This window comes from Lycium barbarum, chromosome 6, assembly GCF_019175385.1.
Source record: "Lycium barbarum isolate Lr01 chromosome 6, ASM1917538v2, whole genome shotgun sequence".
Taxonomy (NCBI): domain Eukaryota; kingdom Viridiplantae; phylum Streptophyta; class Magnoliopsida; order Solanales; family Solanaceae; genus Lycium; species Lycium barbarum.
This window is the reverse complement of record NC_083342.1, coordinates 32,661,212-32,687,696: the sequence shown is the minus strand read 5'-3', so window position 1 is coordinate 32,687,696 and position 26,485 is coordinate 32,661,212.

Genomic DNA, 26,485 nt, shown 5'->3' with positions numbered 1-26,485 from the left:
GGCATCTAGGGATTGTTGACCTTCTTTCTGTCTTAGATCGTGCGATAGAGCCAAGTCATAGGAAATGAGATTCTTTATATAAGCCTTACATACGGCGGAGAAAGTAAAAGATGATATGGAAAGTTATAGAAGTCTTGATATATTTGTTCTGTCATCTGAAAACTGGAAGCACTGGATGGCCGGAATGTGTCATATATCCGTATGTTCTGTGAGGTATTATCGATATTTTCTACGTACAGATTTTGAATAGTAAAAATGGTAAAGGAGATTCTGCCAGAATTGTTAGGTATGACTAATAGGAAGAAGCGTGGAAATGATATACCGTAAACAGACGATAAGTGGGATGTGATATTTTATAGGAACTACGGATTTGGGTATGGCGTGAAAAATAACAGCGAGCCAGACGATTAGCAGTCCAGAGGATTAAAATAGATAACATTCGAGGTTTAGTAGGAGCAAGGTTTGTTGGAGGATTTAGAGGAAGTCGACAATCAGCTTTGCTATAGATTATTATACAAGAATGGTGAGTGGGAATCCGAACAGATTGATACCCGAGTACTTATAAGTAACGGCGACGAAGGTATATTTGTTACCACCAGGAATCTGGGAATCTAGGACGAAAGGTAGTGATACATATAACTGAAAGGTGAATATTGAGGATTGAAAAAGGGCAAAATAGTAATTGTAAAGAGAAGGACGTGTTACGAAAATGTCTCGGAATCTGTAAGACTTCGACTTGCTCCAGATCATGTAATAAAGGTCATGCGAGGACGCGATTATATCAGTATTAAGGCACCGGATTTCATCGAAGTTTCGAGGTTAAGCGTGCTGAGGTGAGAGAAATTTTAGGATGGGTGACCCCCTGGGAAGTGAACTAAAAGTTCTATAAATTGAGACATAAGCGGCAAATGAGAAGCTAGAGTAACCTAAGGGGAACTAGAGTGTGCGGGATAGTTGGGGACCATAAGAGGTCGCACAGGACGAGGCAGACTAGACTGGTGAAGAGACAGAAAGTGCATCACAGCTCTGGAATTAGGATAGACTTGAATAGCGTCTGCAAGTATTTTATGGGCTAGTTAATAGTAATTATATATATATATATATATATATATATATACGAATGTGTATGATATCTCATATGTGATTGTATCAGTTGACATGTGAGTCCCAGCAACCGAAGCTACGGTATGGAAGGCATCAATCGAGTAAGGGTACCAAAGTTCAAGTGACAACAAAAGTAAATGGTACCAGTGTTACGAGGTAAGCTGCTATTATTTTCACTACAGGTTAAGATTGGAAAGTTTTAATACAAGTATATTTGGAAAAGAAAAAGAGTGAGTAAATGGAAGGCAAGGAGATTAAAATGTCGGAAAAAGGTAAAAGGTAAGAAACCCTAGTGAGTGAAGCCCCGAGAGAAATTACCGGCAAAGTACGAGACTACTTGGGTAAAAATTCAAAGATAGGCACGTGAAATGGAATAAAATGTGCAGCTATATTAATGTGGTTGCCTCGGACATGGAAATGCTTTCCTAAAAGGATGACTTGGGGATAAGACGGATTTGCGCGTTTAAAGGAATATTTCATGAATTATAGAGCTGATGCCACAAATGGCAAAAGAAGAAAAGTGTTCGAGGAGGAAGGAACCTAAGTAAGGTTAAGGATGTAAGTAGGAAAAGTATACTAATGGGTTGGTCGAAGGAAAAGGAGAACATTTGGGAGCAAAATAAATGGAAATCTTTAACCATAGGAGTAAGAAGGATACCTTAACTGTCACGACCCAGCCTCGTGGGCCGCGACTGGCACCCTACCTGGGTACCCAGACCAAATCGCATATTCATATACCGAATCAAAACTTATTTCAGAATTTCATATAAGTCATATCAAACATAGTTTATATCGAAATATGTCTTAAGCGGTCGCACAAATCAAAATGTCATATCGAATCCAAACTGAGCGGCGGAATAGACATCGCCGGCCAAAAGTGCAAATATAAGCATAAGGGCCATTCAGGGCCATCAAAACAAACGGACCGCTTTAAGACCAGAAAACAAAATCAAACGAACATATATAGGACCCTCGCCCCACATATATGACTACAGGCCTCTACGAACTCAAAACAAAGACATATGGCGAGACAGGGCCCCGCCGTACCCAAATAGTCAAATGTACAGAATATACATGGCAAAAGGGAGTCTATACCAAAAGTGGACTCCGAGTCAAGAAGGAGTACTCCGAAGTAGCAAAGAGTGAAGCCTACAGTGAAGGATCACCAATATCTGCACCTGCGGGCATGAAACGCAGCCCCCGGAGAAAAGGGGTCAGTACGAAATATGTACTGAGTATGTAAAGCACGGAGTACAGAAATATGGGCCAAAACCGAAAGCAAATCAGATGACAAAGTGGAGTACAAATCAGTATGTCAAAATCCGTATCAAAATCATATACGTATACATAATGCAAACGAAATCATGCAAACGCTTAAGAACGTGGTCGCCACTCCGACGCTGGCGCCACACACAGCATAACACCAGAAGGTTTCAAATCTCCGTACATCCCCGAACACAAACACAAACATAGGTGAGCGTATCGCATCACGAGCCATATCACAGCATAACTCCAAACGGAACCCGGCCCTATGGCGAAGCCTCGGGAACCGCAACACAGCATACGGCCGAATTATCATAAGGTGCACGAGCGGAGTCGTCAGCAAACAAATGCAATACATATTTCAAAATAGCCTTTCAAAACATAATCAGTTCATATATCCTTTCATAAACCAAAAATAGTCAAATCGTTAGTTGGTACAAATGTTCATTCCACAAAACGTTTTCAAAGTAGTGCATATAACTCAAAAGCGTAATTTAACATATCATAGTAATCGAAGCATATCTCATAGAGGAACGTTTCGAAATCAAAGGGGTCATATCAAACTTTATTCAAAAGGAGAGCCCGATAGGACAAATAGAGCGTCTCGGGGTTAGTGGGCCCACCTCGAGTCAAATTGAGGTGGCGAACATAGTTTACGAACATTTATAGGCCAAAAGGTCATACATAATCATTATCAAGTGACCCGATCACATTTTGATAGGTTTCAGACGATTGGTGGCATTCTAGCCAAAATAGAGCCCTTAGGCTTCAATTGAATTGAATGAATAGTAACTCTTCTGTGGATCGGGTTTCGAGGAGCAGAAATGCTCCGGAGGTTCCAATATTCGCCTAACATACTAAGACATGCCAAACGAAGAAGTGGGAAGCTTTACATACCTTACTGACGTCTTATGCTCTCCCAAAAGTCAAGTCCCGTTTCGTCCGAAATCTGCAAATGGTCAAAGTTACCAATTTGAGATTCTTAGGCTTAAAAAAAATGCCATTAACTTCATTTTTGCCTACCGAAATTTCGGCAGCATTTCCCCTATAAATCTAACATCCCCGAGACTTAGCTCGGCTCAAAATACATCAACAACACCAGCCCACACATCATCAAACAACACAAATCATAATCAAATCACTCTAGCTTCAAAGTTCTACCTTATTACCTAAGTTGGCAACTTTTCATTCAAACTTCCAAAACTCCAAATCTATATTCATGTTATTGTATTCATTCACTCATTCAAGATTATTCAATCACATTCCACATATATTCCAAACCATACACAAAATTTCCCAAAATTCATTACTTTCCATAATTCTTTCAAAACATCAAAACTTACAACGAACGTTCTAACTTGCGTCGTTTCATCCCGAATTCATTAACATCAACCATAAATCATATTTAAAGTCTTTAGCATCAAAGATATACAATGATATACGCAAATATGCAAAAGGTATACACTTTCCCGTAATGATCCGGAATCCTTTTCCAACGCCAATTCAATTCTTTAAACGTTCATTTACGACATAAAGGTCACAACGACGTATTAAACAAGCTAAACAAGATCAAATTCATATTCTTTCTCCCTCCTAGGGCTCACGGCCACAATGCATAATACACACACACTCACGGTTAAGGGGATTCTCGTCTATTTTCAATCCTTAACACATTCACATCAATTCCATAACATTAAAGTGGAAGAATTCTCACCTTTTCTTGAAAACCCGACTTGCCGCAAACGTGGTTCTTGTGCCAAACAAATTGTACCCCGTTGAAGAGGGTCTTGAGCACTTCACAACTATGCAAAAATCAAGGTCTTTGGATCACAACACAAGCTAGCACAATTTTTTTCTTTCTCTCTATTTCTTGGTTCGGCCGAATGCCTATTTTGTGGTGTTCTTTGATTTTCTTTTGTTCTTGATAATTACTAAGTTAAGACTTGATATATATCAATAGTAGTGGTCATGTGCACATCACATGACTTTAATAAAATGGGCTTGGACCTTGCTATGGCCGGCCACCTCCAAGCTTTGGGCCTCAATTTTGTTTTATATTTTTCTTGGCCCAATTCATTAAACGTCCCGTTTTGTAGTTCCCGAAACTAATTTTCGAAATTCCAAATTTACCCTTGGCCTTCCCCGATGTCTTAACATCATTGATTCCATAACCAACCTAGTCATATTCACCAAAATCAAAATATTTCCTTATAACACACAAGTCGTAATTATTTCTCGATTTCCAATTATACGAGAACACGGGACATAACATTCTCCCCCCCTTAAGAACATTCGTCCCCGAATGTTAAATAAATCTTATGAAGGCTCACAAACATAACGGGAAAACCATTTTTTTTTTTTTATAAATAACACACATGGTCCATCCGTTCATTAATACAACAAATACAAAAGTCTAGACTACAAGAGGCGTAGGGAATAAATGGGGGAATCTCTTCTTCATCTCATCCTCCGCCTCCCAAGTCATCTCTTCCCGGTTATTATTGCGCCACAGAACTTTGACAGAAGGCACCTCCTTAGTGCGCAATCTCCTTACCTGTCGATCCCGAATAGACACAGGCTGCTCGTCATAAGACAACTGCTCCGTTACCTGAAGGTCATCCACTGGGAATATCCTGGAAGGATCACCAATGCACTTCCGCAGCATAGACACATGAAATACCGGGTGTACAGCCTCCAAATCGGATGGTAAGTCTAGCTCGTAGGCGACTGCGCCTATTCTCCGAACAATCTGATACGGCCCAATATACCGCGGGCTCAACTTACCCTTCCTGCCAAATCTCATAACACCCTTCATGGGCGACACCTTCAGGAATACCCAGTCACCAATCTGGAACTCTAACGGTCGACGTCGTCTATCAGCATAAGCTTTCTGTCGACTCTGAGCAGCCAATAATCGTTCCCGAATAAGTTTCACCTTATCTACAGCTTCCTGGATCACATCTGGCCCAATCAGCTTAGTCTCGCCAACGTCAAACCAGCCAATAGGAGATCTGCATCTCCTGCCATAAAGGGCCTCGTACGGAGCCATCTGAATGCTGGAGTGATAACTGTTATTGTAGGCAAACTCGATAAGCGGCAAATGATTATCCCAGCTGCCCCTGAAATCAATAACGCAGGCCCGCAACATATCTTCGAGCGTCTGAATAGTACGCTCGGCCTGCCCGTCGGTCTGAGGATGAAAAGCTGTACTGAGGCTCACTTGAGTCCCTAAGCCCTCCTGAAATGACCTCCAGAAGTTAGCTGTAAACTGGGCACCTCGGTCAGTAATAATAGATACAGGGACCCCGTGAAGTCTGACTATCTCTCTGATATATAATCTGGCATAGTCCTCAGCCGAATAAGTAGTCCGGACTGGAAGGAAATGGGCTGATTTTGTCAGCCTGTCAACAATAACCCAAATAGAGTCGTACCTGCGAAGAGTACGCGGCAACCCAACAATGAAGTCCATATTAATAATTTCCCATTTCCAGGATGGAATCTCCATCTCCTGTAACAATCCACCGGGATTTTGATGCTCGATCTTAACTTGCTGGCAGTTCGGGCACTGACTAACAAACTCAGCAATATCTTTCTTCATGCCGTCCCACCAATACAAACACCTGAGATCCCGATACATCTTAGTGGAACCAGGATGAACAGAATACCGTGCGTTATGTGCCTCGCCCATAATCTGCCGCCGTAAGCCCGCAACGTCCGGTACACAGAATCTGCCATCATATAATAATACTCCTTCAGGCGAGATTTCAAACTGAGCCTTTGCTTTACTAAGGGCCACATCTCTGTACTGAATCAAAAGAGGATCTTCATACTGGCGCTGCTTTACCTCCTGAATAATAGATGACTCAGCAACTGGACGAACAGAAATCCCAGAATCTCCAGAATCCACCAAACGAACTCCGAGGCTGGCCAGCTGATGAATATCACGAACCAAATCTCTCTTATCAGATGGTACACCAGCCAGACTGCCTACGAACTTGTGGCTAAGCGCATCAACTACTACATTGGCTTTCCCCGGATGGTACAGAATATCAACGTCGTAATCCTTTAGTAGCTAAAGCCATCTCCGCTGCCGCAGATTTAGTTCCTTCTGCTTAAAAATATACTGGAGACTCTTATGGTCCGTATAGATATCAACATGGACCCCATATAAATAATGCCGCCAAATCTTCAAAGCATGAATCACCGCGGCCAACTCAAGAACATGAGTGGGATAGTTCTTCTCGTGCGGTCTGAGTTTCCGGGAAGCATAGGCTATAACTCGACCGTGCTGCATCAATACACAACCTATCCCAATACCAGAGGCGTCACAATAGACAACATACCCGTCAGATCCCTCTGGAAGAGTCAAAACTGGTGCTGTAATCAATCTCTCTTTCAGCATCTGAAAGCTGCGCTCGCAGGCATCTGTCCACTGGAATTTTGCTGCTTTCTGGGTAAGCCTCGTCAGTGGTGCTGCAATAGAAGAAAAATCCTCCACGAACCTGCGATAATACCCGGCCAATCCAAGAAAACTGCGCACTTTTGTCGGAGTAGTAGGCCTGGGCCAATTCTGCACAGCCTCAATCTTCTGCGTATCGACCCGAATACCGTCTGCGCCAACAATATGGCCCAAAAATGCCACAGAAGTTAACCAGAATTCACATTTAGAGAATTTAGCATATAACTTCTGCTGACGGAGAATGCCAAGTATTGTCCTCAAATGATCTGAATGCTCCTCGGCTGATCGCGAGTAAATCAGAATGTCATCAATAAACACAATAACAAACATATCCAGAAAAGGCCGAAATACCCGGTTCATCAGATCCATAAATACCGCTGGAGCATTAGTCAGCCCGAAAGACATAACTCTGAACTCATAATGCCCGTACCGGGTCCTGAAAGCAGTCTTCGGGATATCTGACTCCCGTACTCGTACCTGATGGTAACCTGAGCGCAGATCTATCTTTGAAAAATATTTAGCACCCTGCAGCTGATCAAACAAATCATCAATCCGGGGGAGGGGATATTTATTCTTTATAGTCACCTTATTTAGCTGCCGGTAGTCGATACACATCCGCAGTGACCCATCTTTCTTTCTGACAAACAATACCGGCGCTCCCCAGGGTGATGTGCTGGGTCTGGTAAAGCCCTTATCCAAAAAATCTTTCAGCTGCTCCTTCAACTCTTTCAATTCAGCCGGTGCCATCCTGTACGGAGGAATAGATATAGGCTGCGTATCCGGCATCAACTCTATAGTAAAATCAATCTCCCGCTCAGGCGGAAGGCCAGGAAGCTCGTCAGTAAATACATCTGGGAACTCACTAACGACCGGAACAGACTGAAGGGTAGGTATCTCCGCTGCAGTATCGTGCACACGAACCAAATGATAGATATAACCCTTCTGGATCATCTTCTTAGCCTTGAGGTATGAAATAAACTTACCCCTCGGCGATGCTGTAGATCCAAACCACTCTATAACTGGTTCCCCTGGAAACTGAAAACGGACTACCTTTTTCTGGCAGTCAACATTAGCATAACAGGAAGACAACCAGTCCATATCCATAATGACATCAAACTCAAAACATGTCTAACTCTATCAAATCAGCCTTAGTGCTACGATCATAGATGGTCACAGAACAATCCCTATAGATCTGTCTTGCTACAATAAAATCCCCAACCGGTGTAGCTACCTCAAACGGCTCTATAGGCTCAGACACTATCCCGATTTTACTAGCAACGAACGGGGAAATATATGATAAAGTAGAGCCAGGGTCAATCAATGCATATACAGATCTGGAGAAAACCAGTAATGTACCTGTGACGACGTTTGGCGAAGCCTCCTGATCCTGGCGGCTGGCCAAAGCATATATGCGGTTCGAGGGACCGCTAGAACCTGAAACGCCACCGCGGCCTCGACCGCGTCCTGCCGATGCTGGCATACCTCTCCCTCCAGGGCGTGCGACAGATGGAGCAGAGGAAGAACCGGTGGCTGACCTTGTCGGCTGAGCCACACTACCAGAACCGCTCGCCAACGGACAGTCTCTCATAAAGTGGCCCTGACCACCACAAGAAAAGCAAGCTCCAGTAGCTCGATAACACTCCCCAAGATGAGACTTCCCGCAATGAGGACAACGGGGCCTGGGTGGTCTGGCCTGGCTGGGACCCCTGGATACCTGTGAACCTACCGCTCTGGAGCTCTGACCGTCCCCCGACGGTCCTGCACTGTCAAATCTCTGGCTACCTGACTGAGTACTCCGGCCGGACGAAGGAAAAGGTCTATCTGACTGCTACTGCTGAGGCTGTCCGCCTCGAGAATATCCAGAATAGCCTGCGGACCTAGCCCTCTTGGGCGGCCTCCTATCTCGATCTCTGCCAGAAGGATCAGACCTGCGACGGTCCTCCATACCCATCGCATAGGCCTGGAGTCGGGCAATGTCTATGTCTGTCTGCAATGACACTGCCATACAGCCATCAACCAAATACCGATCCAATCCCATAACATATCTATGCATCCGATCGGACATATCTGCTACCACGGCCGGTGCATATCGGGCCAGAGAATCAAACTCAAGATTATACTCGCGAACACTCCGACCCCTCTGCTGCAGACGTAAGAATCGATCAGCCCGCGCCCGCCGTAACTCTGGGGGCAGAAAGTGGCGGGTGAAAGCAGTCACAAACTGATCCCAAGTGGCTGGAGGGGCACCCTCTCCCCTAGACAGCTCCCAAGTCTCGTACCAATGAGTGGTAACATCTCGAAGTCTGTGCGAAGCCAGCTCGACCGACTCGGTCTCTGAAGCCCTGACCAAGTCCAGTGAGCGTCGCATTCCCCGAATAAAGTCATGGGGGTCCTCGTCGGGCTTAGACCCGAAAAACTCTGGAGGGCCACATAATAGAAACTCCCGAACTCTCAGGCTGTCCCGCCTGTCATCGTCATCATCGTCCCTCCGCCCGCGTCTGCGAGCCTGACCTGCTACTAGTGTAGTCAACAACTGTACAGCCTCCCTCAGGGTCCTATCCTCCGCCCCTGGCTGAGGAGCTGGAGTCTCAGGAGCGGGTACACGGACCTCTGGAGCTGCTGAAGGTCCTGCTCCAGGCTGTACTAGTGGCGGTGTAGCAGACCCCTCAGAACGAGGCACAACCTCGGGCAAATCATAGACACGAGCCCGTGTAGCGCGCAGTGCCTGACTAGTCTCTCCCATCCTCGCTTTGCCCTTCTGGGCCGTCGTTGCCTTCTTCGGAGGCATCACTGCAAACACAATAGCGAGTCAGATAAAAATCACCCTAACAGCACAGCTCTATCGCACGATCTAAGATTCCAAAGAAAGTAACATCCTAAATGCCCTGTAGCTTCCTGTTTATAGATGCGGTGCACAACACATCGATAAACAAGACTCTACGAGACACGGCCTGTAGACATTCCGAGGACAGACTGCTCTGATACCACTTTTGTCACGACCCAGCCCCATGGGACGCGACTGGCACCCTACCTGGGTACCCAGACCAAATCGCATATTCATATACCGAATCAAAGCTTATTTCAGAATTTCATATAAGTCATATCAAACATAGTTTATATCGAAATATGTCTTAAGCGGTCGCACAAATCAAAATGTCATATCGAATCCAAACTGAGCGGCGGAATAGACATCGCCGGTAAAAAGTGCAAATATAAGCATAAGGGCCATTCAGGGCCATCAAAACAAACGGACCACTTTAAGACCAGAAAACAAAATCAAACGAACATATATAGGACCCTCGCCCCACATATATGACTACAGGCCTCTACGAACTCAAAACAAAGACATATGGCGAGACAGGGCCCCGTTGTACCCAAATAGTCAAATGTACAGAATATACATGGCAAAAGGGAGTCTGTACCAAAAGTGGACTCCGAGTCAAGAAGGAGTACTCCGAAGTAGCAAAGAGTGAAGCCTACAGTGGAGGATCACCAATATCTGCACCTGCGGGCATGAAACGCAGCCCCCGGAGAAAAGGGGTCAGTACGAAATATGTACTGAGTATGTAAAGCACGGAGTACAGAAATATGGGCTAAAACCGAAAGCAAATCAGATGACAAAGTGGAGTACAAATCAGTATGTCAAAATCCGTATCAAAATCATATACGTATACATAATGCAAACGAAATCATGCAAACGCTTAAGAACGTGGTCGCCACTCCGACGCTGGCGCCACACACAGCATAACACCAGAAGGTTTCAAATCTCCGTACATCCCCGAACACAAACACAAACATAGGTGAGCGTATCGCATCACGAGCCATATCACAGCATAACTCCAAACGGAACCCGACCCTATGGCGAAGCCTCGGGAACCGCAACACAGCATACGACCGAATTATCATAAGGCGCACGAATCATAACCGGCCCGGGAACCGGTGAACGAAGTCATAATACGGCACGAGCGGAGTCGTGAGCAAACAAATGCAATACATATTTCAAAATAGCCTTTCAAAACATAATGAGTTCATATATCCTTTCATAAACCAAAAATAGTCAAATCGTTAGTTGGTACAAATGTTCATTCCACAAAACGTTTTCAAAGTAGTGCATATAACTCAAAAGCGTAATTTAACATATCATAGTAATCGAAGAATATCTCATAGAGGAACGTTTCGAAATCAAAGGGGTCATATCAAACTTTATTCAAAAGGAGAGCCCGATAGGACAAATAGGGCGTCTCGGGGTTAGCGGGCCCACCTCGAGTCAAATTGAGGTGGCGAACATAGTTTACGAACATTTATAGGCCAAAAGGTCATACATAATCATTATCAAGTGACCCGATCACATTTTGATAGGTTTCAGACGATTGGTGGCATTCTAGCCAAAATAGAGCCCTTAGGCTTCAATTGAATTGAATAAATAGTAACTTTTATGTGGATCGGGTTTCGAGGAGCAGAAATGCTCCGGAGGTTCCAATATTCGCCTAACATACTAAGACATGCCAAACGAAGAAGTGAGAAGCTTTACATACCTTACTGACTTCTTATGCTCTCCCAAAAGTCAAGTCCCGTTTCGTCCAAAATCTGCAAATGGTCAAAGTTACCAATTTGAGATTCTTAGGCTTAAAAAAAATGCCATTAACTTCATTTTTCCCTACCGAAATTTCGGCAGCATTTCCCCTATAAATCTAACATACCCGAGACTTAGCTCGGCTCAAAATACATCAACAACAACAGCCCACACATCATCAAACAACACAAATCATAATCAAATCACTCTAGCTTCAAAGTTCTACCTTATTACCTAAGTTGCCAACTTTTCATTCAAACTTCCAAAACTCCAAATCTATATTCATGTTATTGTATTCATTCACTCATTCAAGATTATTCAATCTCATTCCACATATATTCCAAACCATACACAAAATTGCCCAAAATTCATTACTTTCCATAATTCTTTCAAAACATCAAAACTTACAACGAACGTTCTAACTTGCGTCGTTTCATCCCGAATTCATTAACAACAACCATAAATCATATTTAAAGTCTTTAGCATCAAAGATATACAATGATATACGCAAATATACAAAAGGTATACACTTTCCCGTAATGATCCGGAATCCTTTTCCAACGCCAATTCAATTCTTTAAACGTTCATTTACGACATAAAGGTCACAACGACGTATTAAACAAACTAAACAAGATCAAATTCATATTCTTTCTCCCTCCTAGGGCTCACGGCCACAATGCATAATACACACACACTCACGGCTTCATCCACACATCAAGGTTACGGGATTCTCGTCTATTTTCAATCCTTAACACATTCACATCAATTCCATAACATTAAAGTGGAAGAATTCTCACCTTTTCTTGAAAACCCGACTTGCCGCAAATGTGGTTCTTGTGCCAAACAAATTGTACCCCGTTGAAGAGGGTCTTGAGCACTTCACAACTATGCAAAAATCAAGGTCTTTGGATCACAACACAAGCTAGCACAATTTTTTTCTTTCTCTCTATTTCTTGGTTCGGCCGAATGCCTATTTTGTGGTGTTCTTTGATTTTCTTTTGTTCTTGATAATTACTAAGTTAAGAATTGATATATATCCATAGTATTGGTCATGTGCACATCACATGACTTTAATAAAATGGGCTTGGACCTTGCTATGGCCGGCCACCTCCAAGCTTTGGGCCTCAATTTTGTTTTATATTTTTCTTGGCCCAATTCATTAAACGTCCCGTTTTGTAGTTCCCGAAACTAATTTCCGAAATTCCAAATTTACCCTCGGCCTTCCCCGATGTCTTAACATCAATGATTCCATAACCAACCTAGTCATATTCACCAAAATCAAAATATTTCCTTATAACACACAAGTCGTAATTATTTCTCGATTTCCAATTATACGAGAACACGGGACATAAGATTAACGAGTTAGGGATAGGAACCCGATTACGCACCAAGAAAAGAATAAGGATAATGGGTCGACGCTATTGATTTGGAAATTAATGGTGTGGAGCAAGAATTCATGTGAGGTCTGAAAGATTTGATCATAGAGGAAATAGAATGAGGTGAGAGGAACGCACATGGGAGGCCGCTCGGTCATAACATCATAAATATAGTTAAAGGTCCGATGAGTGAGGATAGAGAGGGTGTAAACTGTAAGGATTCTGTGCTGCGAGCAAAAGTAGCGGGACGCTCGAAAAATATGGACGCACAGCTGCAATACAAACGCGTAGTTAAAGGAGAACTACAAGTAAGTGAGCCAAATGGGTGAAAGGGACTAATGGTGGATGGAAGGGTATGGAAATGTGGACAAAGTGATGATATGGTCATAAAATGAAAGAAAAACTTATGGTAAGAAGTTTCGATATGATATGCACAGAGTTGGAAAGAAAGACGAGGAATAAGGTAATTACTGTAGATGAGGGTACTCGGAGGCTGTTGGCGTATAAGGAGCCCCTTAAAAGGGGGGGGGGGGGAAGATATTATATTATACCTAAGAGGAATCACAACATTCTCAGGCTCCAGAAAAGGAAAAATTATTAGCTCGGCGCCAGAGTTCAAAGCATATCGGAACATCAGAAGGATACCCGCAAAAAGTAGAAGTGAAATGACTATAAGTGTACCGTGAGGCCGACACGAAGAGAAAAGATGACCTGGGAAGGACAAGGATAATAAGTTGGAGCAGTGGATTAGGAAACCCATGACACGGAATAAGGACTCATGTAAAGACCGAGGAGTTCGATCATAAAGGAAATAGGGTGAAAGTTAAGGAATGAGTATGAAGAAAAAGGACAACTATAAGAAGGACCCTCCCGAAGTATTATAAGACCCCATAAGATCAGTTGAACATTCGAGGACGAATGTCCTAAAGGGGGGGGGGGGGGGAGAGGATGTTATATTTTATTAAATAGGGCTAATTATAAATATACATATGGACCAAGCTTATATAATAAGACAAGTGGTCATATTTGTTTAATTTAAGAAAGTTCAAGAAAAAGGGAGATGGGGCATGTGTCCACATTCTATTTGATGGGACGAAATATATATATGAGCAAGTAGAAGAAATTATAGACAATTTCATCTTTTATGACTTAAGAAACCTAGAGGAGAAAAAAAAAAGGGCTTCATATTCGGCCATGGTTGGCCAAATTTGGCTCTATGGAAATTGATCAAAAAAAATTATTTCTTCTAGTATTCCAACTAATTGAAAGGTCCTCTTTAACATGGAGTAATTGTTGGAGTGAGCAAAGAATTCGTTGTGCGGGTTGTGGACACTAGCCGAGGAAGAAAATGTGTGGAGAAAGGTATGTGTTCAATCCTCTTTTACTTGTGTTAGGAATGATTTATGCATGTTGTAGTATTGAGAAATGAATGAAATTCATGAAATAGGTATGTGTATGCTATGGCCGAATGAGAGTGATGATGGCAGGATGTGATGAGTTGAATTTTATTTAGTAGTTTGATTGTGGTTGTTGTGGATTTCATGAAGAGAATGAAGGTTTGATGACTTGAAATGAATTTGTAGTTGTTGTGGGATTATTGAATGAGTTAATGTGACACTAGTATGGTTTCTTACATTTGAATAAATGATATTGCTAAAGTATAGATTGTTGGTGTAGTTTATGAATTTGGAAGAAAGGAAATGTGTTGTTAGTGTTCTTGTGGAATTTGGAAGGTTTCGGGGGAAGTAGTATGTTGATTGGGTTGTTGTGAATGTTATGTGAATTGTTTGAAGTATTCTTGAATCATGTTAGAATGATTTCGGATAAATACTTGAATGTGGGATCATTGGTGTTAGTTTGAATATATGTGATTGAGTTGAATAAAAACGAAATGTCGTCGAATTGTGTAGAAAGAATTGCTAGTGTTAGAATGCATTTGAAATAATTGTTGAAGTTGGAGATGTGATTGTTGATATTGTTGTTGATAATTTGGCCGAGTTGAATTCTCGGATTGTTGTTGATAAAATTGGCCGAGTTAGATTCTCGGGGATGGTGTATTTACAGGGGAAATGCTGCCGAAATTTCGGCAGATTATAAACGAATTCGTTTGAAAGTCTAAGACAAGTATATGTCGATGAGTCTAATGATTATGTCAATTCTCTTGAAGGTAGACTAGCAAGTTTGGACAAATAAGCGTAGCTAATTGGACGTGGGACAGGCATGTAAGGCTTACCCTTTCTTTCTTTTGGCATGATCCTTATGAAACAAGTATATGACGTATATGTATGGTTTCAAAGAAATTTCTATTCTTAGAGCCACTAGGATGACTAATATTTTTGACTTCCATAAGCTATTTAATATGGTTTTGATGCGTATCTATGATGTCCGAAGGTCTACTTGATATGTTTCCGAATGACATTCGAAAGATAATTGATATGACTAATGTCTTGGTTTTCAAATGATAGCACGTTTGATTATCCTATCGAGTCTTTGATACATTTTGATACGTACATATGGTTCCAAAAGTTCTATGTTGATTTGATCCATAGCAATATTCGAAAGGTACTTGGTATGATTATTGCTTTGATTTTCCAAAAATAGCTTCTGAAACGTTCATAAAAGGTTCTGTACTTCAAACGCTCATAACTTTCTTATACTAAATCGGATTGACCCGAAACTTGTTTCTGAGCCTTCAGGTGTCGGTAAGCATACTTGTCCATCGAGTCTTCCATAATATATTCGGAGGTTGACGACCTTACGTCACTCCGATAGAGACATAACATTCTTTGGGATCTCTTGCATGCTGCTTATATGATATATGTATATGCATATGTATATGGGGCAAGGGGAAAAGTGAGGCGCTATAGACGCATAGCCACCTGATCAGTTGGTATAATATGATATCGTCCCGGACGCGGGATGCCCGGACGCGGGATATATGGATAAATGGATCGGGCTGCATGTTCCGCTGCAATATAATATATAAATGGATCGGACTGCACGTTCCGCAGCAATATAATATATAAATGGATCGGGCTGCACGTTCCGCAGCAATATAATATATATATATGGATCGGGCTGCACGTTCCGCAACAATATAGTATATATATATGGATCGGGCTGCACGTTCCGCAGCACTAAGCATGCATGGTACCCGTCTAAAAGGCACTCAGATGTACAGGTCACTCTTTTACCCTATGATATGCTCTATACTTCTATTCTGTTATTATTCATAATTACATCCCTTACTATGTTACTGTTCATGCCTTACATACTCAGTACATTGCTCGTACTGACGTCCCTTCTTGTGGACGCTGCGTTTCATGCCTCGCAGGTACACCCAGATGAGTAGAAGCCATTACAGAAGATTTTCCAGCGGAGTTTGCAAGCTCCATTTTCCCTTGAGCATTGTCGGGTCAAAGTGTTATGCTATGATGTCATGTCCGAAGTTAGAGACTTTGCAGACAGAGTCGTGGGCATAGAATGTCAGTCTGTAAGCGGCTCCATCAGCCGATGTGTCTTATAGTATTACGTTACAGATCCATTATGATTACAGATTATAATTGATTTGAGTACGATGAAAGAAAAGTTTCTGAAGGCTTTACTATGTATTTCATTCTTATTTGATTTAACGGTCCAAAGAGATTTTGCATGTAATAAGAGTCACCGGGTTCGCTCAGCTCCGAATATGGGGTCGGGTGCCCATCACACCCTAGTAAGATCAAGGTCTGACACCTTTGACGTTTAACTAATCTATCGCTTGCTTGTTCTTCTTTAATGCACTCGTTCTACCTTCAAGAGAATTTATATCGTCATTAGCTAAGCAATTATAAGAACGGACTTTCTAAAGCTAGGGAAAATTGGGCAGCATTTCCTTTGTTTATAATACTTTTCCCATGTTCTATTTCAACTTCCAAACGTTCACAACAACACTCACGATATTGAAGTCAACAATCATCATCTATATACATTGGGCATAATCCACCATTTCTCTCCAATTCTGTCACGTTTATGGTTGTAGCTCATTATCGCGTTTCCTCACATATAATACTTATTTCATGGTCTAAACATCATTTATTACGTATCCCTAATCACAATATACCAACATTCATAATCCAATCCAACTATTGTTCAACAATGACACTATTCACTCATTTATGACCCATTTTCTATGTCTTTCTACAATTCGAGTATCTTAGCTTTCCAATTCCTTAAACAGCATGGTATAGTCAAAAACCCTACTTCACCTCCCTTGGGTTTTCTTGATTTGGATAAACTTTAATGTGATTCTTACACTTGATTTCGTGGGTTTCATGTAGTTGACCACTAATTTCCTTTGAATTCTTGTAGTTGAAGAGTAGAGAGGGTTCTAGATGTTTCTTTAAGTGTGGAGTGAGAATGGAATGAAAATGAAATGAAAAAAAGGGTCCTTATACTTAAACTTGAAATCTGGCCCGACCATGTTATACGGACCAACATATCGTCCGTACTATTTATACGGCCGTATGTATGGCCGTATGTTTGGTCCAGAATGTCATCCTCCTCTTGGCCAATTATACGGTCCAACATACGGACCGTATGTTTGGCCGTATAATGCCAACTGAAGCGATTTCATTTTTGTCGGCTCGTTTGATCTCCGATCCTTATGGAACCTTCTTAACACTTGTTTAGCACCTCAATACTAATCTAAGGGACTTTATCCTATGTCTCCAAGACATATTTATACTATCATTAACTCGTTGCTCGAAATGTTTTTGTCCGACACACAATATGTGACTCGCTTCCCTTAACAACTTTCTTTCCTTACCTTATATGATTTTGAATTCTCGTTTAGGGTAATCAAATACTATTTATTACTCATGAAAATATCATATATGTCACACCCTTCATTGTCCTATTCGCTGTTCACTAACGGGGAAATTTCCAAGGTGTAACAGACCAAGCAGTGGAGAAGGTCAAACTTATTCAGGATCGATTATTGGTAGCTCAAAGTAGTCAGAAGTCTTATGTAGATAACCACCGACGAGACTTAGAATTCTAGATTGATGATTGTGTATTCCTGAAGGTATCACCTATGAAAGGCGTTATGAGATTCGGTAAGAAGGGTAAGCTTAGTCCTCGGTACATTGGGGCTTACAGGATTGTACGTGGAGTGGGCCAAGTGGCCTATTAGTTAGATCTACCTTCAGATTTAGAATCAGTCCATCTGGTTTTCTATGCGTCGATGCCTTTTAAGTGTATCGACGATCCTTCTAGAGTCATACCTATTGATGATGTTCAGGTTACCAAGAAATTGTCATATGAAGAGGTTCCCATTGCTATACTAGATAGACCGGTTCAAAGATTGAGGACTAGGGATGTAGCTTCAGTTAAAATCCTTGGAGGAACTGGAATATCGAGGAGATGACTTGGGAAGCTAAGGAAGATATGAAATCCAGGTATCCGCACTTGTTTCCACTTCTAGAGCAAGTCCAGAGAGAGACATCATTGTCTTCAGGTGCGTAGTGTTCCATTTCTTATGATTACTGGTCGTGTGAGGCCATTGTTGTTATTGCTTGTTGTGGCATTGTATATTGTGGGTTATTGTGTCACAGGCTAGTAGTGGCACAATAACAGAGGAGACTCTGCCAAAATTTCTATAGGACCCCTCAGAGTTCAACATTCGAGGACGAATGTTCTTAAGAGGGGAAGAATATTACATCGCGTCTTTTGCGTACGTTAAAGTTTCGTCTTAAGTCGGTTGTCGTAGGCTAGTATTGGAAATCATTTGGGAAGTTGTGTATGAGGATTATGGGTGCATCTCGGAGTTATATAAGTTCTTAAACATGTTTGGACAGGAGTATGAAGGTTAGACGTCAAATGAATCAAAAAGAATATGTTTCATCGGAAAAATGGAATAAGACCATTCCATAGCCATTGGCATGGACTGTGAATAATTTCACGGACCATTAAAATGTTGGCTGGAAACTGTAGAATGGGTAGCATATTGGTAGCTCACGGGAAGCGTTTCACTGCAGCTTTCACGGTCTGTGAAAAATTTCACGCTCGTGACAGTGAACCGTGAAAATAAGGCAGTGGAAAATTTGTCCTTTGGTTATAAATTAAATGCCACGACTTGGGGCTCATTTGTTTCACAAAATCACTAGTGACCCTTTAAGCTCTCTCAATCATCCATAATCATCCCAAATCATTTCAAGAGAAGATCAAGCTTTAGAACCTCAACTAGTTCATAGAAGGTGCTTGTTCTTGCTTCTAGTGGAAATTGTGGTGACTAAGTCTTGAAGGAAGTTGTGTGGGCTGAAGTTCTTCAAGCTATAAGGTATGTTCTTCATTCTATTTCTTTTGTTGAGTTGATTTGAAGGTTTAATAAGTCTTAAAAGTGAAAAGAGTCATGATGGGAAGTCTTAAAGTGTTGTGTTGAAGTATTGGTTATGAATTGATTTTGAAATGAAGTTTTAGACTGATTTGAGTTTAGTTTGAATGTAATATCTTGGCTATGGTATTGTTGATATTTTTATTGATGTTTTGGAATTGGGCGGAAGTAGATGATATAGGAGAAATGTTGTCCAATTTTCGTTAGCACACCTATTAGTTGACCTTGACCTTATAAGTGTTTCCACAACTTAACCTTAGTGTGAATTATCTTGAATGTAGATTTTCAAGCTCGAGAAGATAGACGTTGAGTGATTACGTAAACGACGAGGTATGTTAATCTTAACTTTCCTCCTTTTTGTCATGATCTTTATGAACAAAATGTACACATAACGTTAATCCATAATTATTCTATTCTTAGAAGTTAGGGATGATCCATTTGATTCATGTTCTATAATGTTATCTCCAAAAAGTCTTTCTTTATGTCCAATATGATCTCTAGAGTTACTTGTTGATGAAAATGCTATCCCAGAATAATGTTCCGAGGTATAACGACCTTACGTCACTCTGACAGATTCAGAATGTACTCTTATCATGTTTATGCATTGCATTTCATTTATATCTATGTATATATAGACATGTGACCCCTCAGGCGTTATATACGCGTATATTATATATTATATATATGTATGGGGTATGGGGAAGTTGACGACGTTATATATGCACTAATGACGACGTTATATATGCACTACCACCTGATCAGCTTGTCATATGATGATGATGATGCCCATATAGGTCGATATGATACAATGGGATGCCCACAGATGCTTGACTGGCGATATATATATATGTATGTATGTATGTATGTATCACCTTATGTAATCATGCACAGTATTTATGTATATCATTGACTCAAAGAGGCAGTTCAGACATGCAGGTTGCACTCATATACCCTATGTTTTTTTATGTCTCTTTTAGATAACTTTTATGTGTTACATACTCAGTACTTTGTTCGTACTGACGTCCCTTTCTAGCGACGCTGCGTTTTATGCCCGTAGATACAGATAGAAATATTGGTGATTCGTCCCCGTAGGCCGCTACTCAGCTGACATTGGAGTACTCCTCTCATTCTGGAGTTGTTGCTGTGTTTTTGGTATGTTGTTATTTTTTGTACATACGAGTATGGCAGGGCCTTGTCCCGACCCTAGTAGGTCAGATGCTCTAGTAGAGTCTTGAAGATAGTCATGGTATAGCTAGATTTTGTATGGCCCCTTCGGTCAACATCCTTACTCTATAGTATTTCATACTAGCCTATCGGCTTGCCCAGTTCATGTTCAGCTTAGTCATATATGTCACGACCCGACTAGGGGCCGTGACGGGTACCCGAGGCTAATCACCGAGCACCACTCATTTCCTTACTCGTCATAATCATTGTAAAGTTTTTTACCATTCATATATTCATAATCATAAGACAACCATTTTTCATTCGGAAAACATAATTAATTTTATATACATAAGCCCTTTGGCTATCAAAATAATAATATATACACAATCGTAGCATCGTGAGACCATACTACCCATACATACGTATCTACGAGCCTCTACTAGAGTACTAGACATATGGACGGGACAAGACCCCGTCGTGCCCAAAATACGTATACATACATACATATATATATATATATATATATATATATATATATATATATATATATATATATATATATATATATATATATATACACACACACAAAAGAATAAACCAAGTAGCACCTCCGGAACAATGGAGTGCTCTCAAATCAGCTGACAGCTCCTACGAGTCTGGATCAAGCTCACCTCCCTGTCTAACTGTGGGCATGAACACAGCGTCCAAAGAAAACAGACGTCAGTACAAACATTGTACTGAGTATGCAAGACAAGAACGAAATAAACATAATAGAAGAATCATGAGCCATAAGAGGAAGGCATAACCTGCATGAGTTTCATAGGTGCATACATTTCGTACATATATCGTATATTTAAATAATAGTGTTACATATGTCATCACAACGCATATATCATCAAATCATAATCCTCATCGTTAACCCGCGTCCGGGTAACCATCATATGCCGCCCACTAGTGGTGTCATGTCCGGCATTCTAGACACGATGTAATCATAAGCAGCCCGCATTAGCGGTGACATGTCCAGCCATCTAGGCACGGCGTAATCATAAGCAGCCCGCATTAGCGGTGACATGTCCGACCATCTAGGCACGGTGTAATCATATCGTCACATAATCATTCATAAATTCATCATTATTATAAATCTCATAGGCATAACATAATCTTAGCATCACTATACATTTGTCATTAAGAACATACACTAGAATTTGTAGGAAACTATGGCTATGTTGGGGTGACATATGGTTGTAAACCCCCCATTATATTATGGAGTAATCATCAACATCATATCTCACCTTGAAGGAACTAATAATTTAAGGTGAGTGTACGCAAAGAGAAGCATCGATGAAACCATACTCAGAATTATTAGCGTTTATGGACATCTTATATTGCACTAAGATTCCTCATACTTATATTCATCATCATCATTACCATGCTCGTATCGTATTTCCTTTCTTAATCATGTATGTATGTAGCTTTGTATATTCATGGGCTCATAGTCCGCATCGTATAGGATGATCATGGAAAATTTGGAAGATTAATGCCTTAGAAGGAAAGGATTAGCCTTACATACATTTTACGTTTAGCTAATCTATCGCGTGCTTGTTCTCCTTCAACGCCCGCGTTTCTACCTTTAAGAGAAGTCGTATGAACATTAGCTAATTGATTACTTAGACGTACTTACTAAAGCTAAAGAAAATTGGGCAGCATTTCCTTTGTTTATACAACTTTTCCCATATCATATATCAACTCCCAACATCCATGACAACATTCAGAATATCGCAAACAACAATCATTATTCATCTACATTACCCACATTTCACTATTTCACTCCAATTTCTCCATAATCATGGTCATAGTTCATATTTGCATTTTCTCACATATAATACTTATTCCCTGTTCTAAAATGTCGTTCATAACATACTTACAATCACAACATACCAATATTCATAATTCACCCCAATTTACTACTCAACAATGACACTATTCACTCATTCATGACCCATTTCCTATATCTTCTACAATCCATGTGTTTCAACTTTTCAAGTACCTTAAATAACATGTAAATACCATAAAACTTACCATAGATTGTGTAGGAATAAGCTTTGGGTGGAAATACTTCACTTGAGCAAAACCCTAGTTTCACTTTCCAAGGAATTTCTGGACTTTGATGGACTTTGATGTGTTTCTCACACTTAGTTTTGTTGGTTTGATGAAGTTGATCATCAATTTCTCATAATTTCGTGTATATTGAGTGTGTGGAAGGTTTTAGAGAATTCTTGAGTTGTGTAGAAGAAGAATGAAATGAAATTAATATGGTGAAGTCCTTATATCAACTTTTAAAAACTGTCCGTATAAGTGACCGTGAAACTGCTCCAGTAGTCATCCCATTCTGTGTCGATTTCACGGCACATTATACGGTCCGTATAAATTTATACAGTTTGTATAAGTGATCGTGAAATCACCCCCTCCACAACTTCATTATGTGACAATCCTGCGGTCCATTATACGGACCGTATAACATTATACGGATCGTATAATCGACCGTATAACTCATCCTTTCACTGATCTTTTTCTTGTCACTTCATTTGATCTCCAATACTTAGGGAACCTTCTTAGCACTTGTTTATCACTTCATTAACAATCGAAGTGACGTTATAACTCTCTCTCCAAAGCACCTTTTAATCATCATTAACTCGCTTGTCACACCCTAATCTCCCTAGGGTGTGATGGGCACCTGATCCTTACTTAAGGCCGAGCGAACCCTCTGACCCTTAGTGCACACATAATCTTTTTGGACTTTTAAATCAAATAAAGATGAAATACATAGTACAGCGTTTCAGAAATATTCTTTCCCATCGTCCCCAAGTCGAACAAAATCTGTAATCATAGTGGGTTTGTAACATAATACAATAAGATGCATTGGCTGATGGAGCCGCTTACAAAGCTGACATTCTATACCCACGACTTTGTCTGCAAAGTCTCTAACATTAATCAGAAATCATAGCACATATACTCTGACTCGGCAGCACTCCAGGAGCAAATGGGGCTTGCCAACGCCGCTGGAACATCTTCTATAACGGCTTCTACTCATCTGGGTGTACCTGCGCGGCATGAAACGCAGCCCCCGAAGAAAAGGGGGTCAGTACGGAATATGTACTGAGTATGTAAAGCATGGAATACAGAACACAGAACCATAATCGAGACAAGCAGTACAAAAGTAAGTACATTTTCAGAATACCAAAATGCTTATTTTTCAGAACGCAAATCGTGTATACCGAAGTCATATGTCAGAAGAAGTACAGAAAATAGGTAGATCATCCAGAGTGCCAAAATGCTTACTTTCCAAACATAGCCCATGCGTGCCAACATCGTATGTCATCATATGCATATACATATATCTAATTCATATGTAACATAATAGTGCCGAGGAACGTACGGCCCGATCCATATATAACATATTAGTGCCGAGGAACGTTCGGCCCGATCCATATATATATTATACTGCTGCGGAACGTGCAGCCCGATCCATATATATTATACTGCTGCGGAACGTGCAGCCCGATCCATAAATATATTATACTGCTGCGGAACGTGCAGCCCGATCCATATATACATATATTATACTGCTGCGGAACGTGCAGCCCGATCCATATATACATATATTATACTGCTGCGGAACGTGCAACCCCATCCATACATATATTATACTGCTGCAGAACGTGCAGCCCGATCCATACATATATTATACTGCTGCGGAACGTGTAGCCCGATCCATATATGCATATATTATAACATAACATATTAGTGCTGAGTTTAACATAGTGCGCACAACGACATAACCAGCCCGAGACTCGGCGAGCGATATAACAATAGTGCGCACGAGCAGAGTAGTGAGAAACCATATACATATAAATCAATTCTAAGACTCAATGGACAAGTATACTTACCGATACCTGAAGGCTCAGAAACAAGTTTCGGGTCAATCCGACTTAGTATAAGAAAGTTACGAGCGTTCGAAGTACAGAACCTTCTACGAACGTTTCAGAAGCCGTTTTTGGAAAATCAAAGCAATAATCATATCAAGTACCTTTCGGATGTCGATATGGATCAAATCAAATATAGCTTTTGGAACCATATGTACATATCAGAATATATCAAAGACTCAATGGAATAATCGAACGTGCTAGCATTTGAAGATCAAGACTTTAGTCATATCAATTATTTTTCGAGTGTCATTTGGAAACATATCAAACAAACTTCGGACATCATAGGTACGCATCAACACCATATGAAACAACTTATGGAAGTCAAGAATATTAGCCATCCTAGTGGCTCTAAGAATAAGAAATTTCTTTGAATTCATACATATACGTCATTTGCTCGTTTCATGGGGATCATGCCAAAAGAAAGAAAGGGTAAGCCTTACATACCTTGCCCGCGTCCAATTAGCTACACTTATTCGTCCAAACTCGCTAGTCTACATTCAAGAGAATCAACATAATCCCTAAACTCATTGACATATACTTGTCTTAGTCTTTCGAAAAAAATCGCTTATAATCTTGCTGAAATTTCGGCAGCATCTCCCCTGTAAATACACCATCCCCGAGAATCTAACTCGGCCAATTTATCAACAACAAATCCGTGAATTCAACTCGGCCAAATTATCAACAACAATACCAACAATCATACTAACAACTTCAACAATCGATCCAAAATATATTCTAATATTAACAACCTTCGTCACACAATTCAACGGCTTTTCATTTATATCCAATTCAGTCACATATAGTCAAGTTAACACCAATGATCCCACATTCAAGTATTTATCCGAAATCATTCTAACCTGATTAAAAAATACTTCAAACAATTCACATAATATTCACAACAATCCAATCAACATGCCCCTTCACCCGAAACCTTCCAAATTCAACAAGAACAATAACAACACATTTCCTTTCCTTCCAAATTCATGAACTATACACTAACAACATTATTCTCATAATCACAAGAAACCATACTAATGTCACATTAACTTCTTTAACAATCCCACAATGATTCCAACTTCATTTCAAGCCATCAAACTTTCATTTTTATTATGGAATTCACAACAACAACAATCAACTACTAAATAAAATCATTTCATCGTATCTACACAACACTACTCCCATTCGGCCATACCACACACATGCATATTTCATGAGTTTCATCCATTTCTACATACTACAATATTCACAAATCATCCATAACATATGTAAAAGAAGATTGAACACATACCTTTCTCCACACATCTCTTCACTTGGCTAGGAGTGTATGTTTGCACAAATAAATGGTTTGCTTGCTCCAACAACCACTCCATGTTGTTAAGGACGTTCCAATTGGTAGAAAAGATAGAAGAAAATAATTTTTCTTGGTCAATTTTCCATGGACTTGCTCAGCCATGACCATGGCCGAATGGCCTCTCTTGTCTTCTCTCCAAGTTTCTTGAAATTTCCAAGCATAAAAGATGAATATTATGACTAATAAGTCATCTTTTGGGCTATTTATTTTAATTCCATGTGGGCCTTGGCCCATTTCATGTTGGACGGCCAAACGGCCCATTAATTCAAGCCCACTCTTTTTTTTTTGTTTTGTAATTCATGAAAAATTATTTCCTAATTCCAAATTTGCCCTTAGGCTTCCTCCACATTTCTATGAGCCATCTTGCAAATTTTCCTTTTTACTCCTGGCCATTCTTATTGTTTCCACATCAAAAATTTTCATAAACAACTTATGTATTAAACAAGGTCAAAATATAGCCTTGTCCTTAACTTGTCGCAATTACCTTAAAATATCCGAATGTGCAAAATGCGGGATATAACATCGCTACTCGTAATTTCTTTCCGTTACACATCGTATGCCTTGCCTTTTCTCGGGAAACGTTCTTCCCTTACGTCAAATGTCTTTGAATCTCGATTTGGATCCTCAAATGCTATTTCTTACTTATCGAAACAACGTATACGTCGTGATTTTTTCTAGTCTATTCACTGTACGTTAATGGGGAATTTTCCGAGGTGTAACATTCTTCCCCCCTTTTGCAACATTCGTCCTCGAATGTTAAACACCTGGGAATTCTACGAAAATTTTGCTAGAGTTTCCCCTGTAATATGACACTACCATCTTGTCACAACAACCCA